The following is a 3409-nucleotide window of genomic DNA, read 5'->3' as shown; positions in this document are numbered from 1 at the left end:
AGGTTTGTAGCCTAGAAGCAATAGGTGGTACCACACAGCCTAGGTGTGTAGTAGGCTCTATCATCTAGGTGTGTGTAAGTTCACTTATGATGTGCGCACAAGGAAATCTCTTAACAATATGTTTCCCAGAACGTATCCCCATTGTTAAGTTATATATGCCTGCACTTGCTTTCCTTGTGTCATGTGGCCAAATTGAGAAAGGATGTATAAGTGATAAAGTCATCCAGACTTGGGAGAACAACTGTGGCAAGAATATCTCTAACCGTCTCTTCTTCATTTTATTTTACGAACATCTCACTTCCATTTGAAAATAGCCTGTGTGATGTAATCTTACTTTGGGGCTGTAGTCGACCATCTATTTTCTCTCATTTTATAATTAGGGAATTAATTATTCCTATGAGATCTTACATTTAGGTTTACATGGGGAAAGTCACTTAACAGATCTCATTGACTTCTCTTTGAAACTCTAGTGATGCCACTCTAGAGCCAGTCAAGCAACAACCAGATGATAAGGGTCTATCTGGGGATCTAAATTCTTAGGAGTGGACTGATGTTATTACAAGGATAGGATGCTCCTTGGGGTGTGCACAGACAGGTTTGTAGAAAGGAATGTGAATTCTACAGGTGTTTTTTTGCTCCATTGAAATGTAGGCATAACAGAAGAGAAGAAAAAAGTGTTAGAAGAGTGTATTCTTTGGTCAGGGACATTAAAATGACATATAAACTTCCAGATTTGATTCTGGATTTATATTTGTACTTTCCAATCCCTGGCCTTGGACTTTGCAAAAAGAAGTTATGATTCCAAAAAGGAGCAATTTCCTCTCAGTCATTTAGGATTATGGTTAAATTTATTGGGGAAGTTTATGTTTTACTTACCAGAAAGCAATTTTGACTTTCTGGGTCTGGAAGCATTTTCAAGGGAACAAAAAATCAAGACTAATAGTTAAAATAAAAACCAATATCCTGGAAGATTCATGGTAAATGTTTTTTTAAAATCTACTCTCAACAGCTATTAATTAATTTTTTCCCAATGTTTCTTTTCAGGCCTTGTTCCCATACAGGCCTATGTTAAGAAAGTGGATACAAGCTGCCATATCTTTCACAGTCATCTTTATTTGCTTTATAGTCTATCACAAACATTTTCTATGATAAATTGTTTCTTCATAATTTTACATTTTAGTGGCTGCATAAAAATGCACTGAGATATAGCACCATAATTTTAAAAATCATTTTTTTGAGACCAGATTTTGGGCAGCTTTTGCTCACAATTAATGCCACAATAAATAACTTCACAGGTTCACATGTTTTCTTTTCCTTTGCTAAGATATTTACTTAACAGTGGGGTTTTTGATCTCAAGGAGGGTAGATATTTATTTAGAGTGGGATTTTTGAACTAAAGGAGGGTAGATATTTCCAACGGTCTTGATACACATTGTCAAATTGCTTAAAGAAGGATTCTCTAGCTATCCACACTTCCCAAGAATGGAGTGGAGCCACTGTTCCCACATTCCTAGTAGTTACCATTAGCAGGAGTGCCGTGCCCAAGTAGATGCCCCTTGATTTGTTTTATTGTTGCCACTCTAGTATAAGTGCTTGCCTGGATTATGCCAATAGCTTCCTTGCTGGTGTCCCAAGGCTTTCACTCCTGCCTTTTCTAAAATCTTTTCTTTACATATCTCTTAAAGTATAATTATAATAACACTCATCTACTTTAGCCTTTTCTCTACATTTAAAATGGAATCTACAGTCCCTTCCATGGCCTAAAAATCATTCGTGTTCTGGCTCAGCCTACCTCTCCAACCCCATCCCCTAACACTCTTCTCTTATTCATCACTTCCAAGGCACACTGGTCTCCTATTTTAAAGCACACCAAGTTCATTTCTATCTCAGGGTCTTTGTACTTGTCCTTTGCTTGCCTATGCATCTTCTTCCAGACATTCACATGGCTTGCTCTTCCTCATTTTTTAGGTTTCAGTTTGAGTGATACTCCCTTGGAGATGCTCTCTCTGACAACTTTGGCCAGAGTAGCATCCACCCTGCCCATTTTCTAGCTCTTCTTTATCCCTTCATAAGCTCTGTTAAGGACTGTATCTGTTTTTTTTTTCCCCTCTTACTGTATTATGGTTAAAACCAAATAAATGCCATTTGAATGAATGAATGAATAAACAGACTCCCTCTCATGGAGCCTGGGAGGTAGAATCCCATTTTTATTGTAAACTTAGGTAGGATGACTAAAATGCTCTCCGATTCCATGTCTCATGTTTTATTTGCATGTGCTGGGTTCTGAAATTCTCAGTGGAATGTCTAGAATCAAGAGGAAAATTGTAGGTATTTGGTTTAAGTGAAAAATGTCACCTCCCGGGTTGTATCCTCTTGTTTCTTCGAGTTCTTTCTTTGAGCAAGTGTTTTTGTTTTTTTCTTTTCTTTTCTTTCTTTCTTTCTTTCCTTCTTTTTTTTTTTTTGGCTACTGTTATGGGAAGAGCACTGGATTAGACACTGAGAAACATATCTAAGAAGTGTTAGAAGTATCTCTTGCCTTTTAGGAACATATAATTTAATTGTGAAGACAGTGAAATATGTAGACATGCATGCATTCTTCTCCCAATACACACACACACACACTGACTGCAGTAAAATATAAACAAGAGTATTAACAAAAGTAACCAATATTTTTGAATGTTAAGAATATCAGGCACTTTGCTAAATATCTGGTGTGTATATGACATGCAATCCTCACACTAACCATATATGGTTGGCATTATTATTTTCCTCATCTTTAAGACGAGGAAATTCGGATTCACTTAGTAACTTGCCCAAGATTACAGACTCAGCAAATGGGGGAGCCCTACTCCAAATCTTGCTCAAAATCATCATCTATTCAGTAACATTTTGGATATAGGATAAGGCATTGGGTATATTTTGAAGAATTTCCAGATTTTACAGAAAAAAAAAGGTAAGAAAACATACTTGGACTGGGAACACAATGTAAACAAGATCTGACCATTAAAAATGTGAAATGCAATTCTCAGGTTAAAGTATTTGGAATAGAAAATTCTAGAACATACCTCCTCTGTGTCTACAGACCTACTCACACCTGGAGTGACTGAATTCTTATACCTATAGAATTAGGCCTGCTCAGTCCAGGAAAGTGTATCAGTAGTTTCATATCTACCCTTTTGCTGTAAAAAAGGGTCATAAACTGTTCTTAAGCCTCTGAATCACAGTCTGAACTTTCCTTCCTCCCTCCCTCCCTCCCTTCCTTCCTTCCTTCCTTCCTTCCTTCCTTCCTTCCTTCTTCCCTCCCTCTCTCACTCCTCCCTCCCTCCTCCCTTCCTCCCTCCTTCCCTTCCCTTTCCTTCCTTCCTTCCTTCCTTCCTTCCTTCCTTCCTTCCTTCCTTCCTTCCTTCCT

The sequence above is a fragment of the Mandrillus leucophaeus genome, unplaced genomic scaffold (assembly GCF_000951045.1).
Source record: "Mandrillus leucophaeus isolate KB7577 unplaced genomic scaffold, Mleu.le_1.0 Scaffold177, whole genome shotgun sequence".
Taxonomy (NCBI): domain Eukaryota; kingdom Metazoa; phylum Chordata; class Mammalia; order Primates; family Cercopithecidae; genus Mandrillus; species Mandrillus leucophaeus.
Note: the sequence above shows the minus strand (reverse complement) of the source record.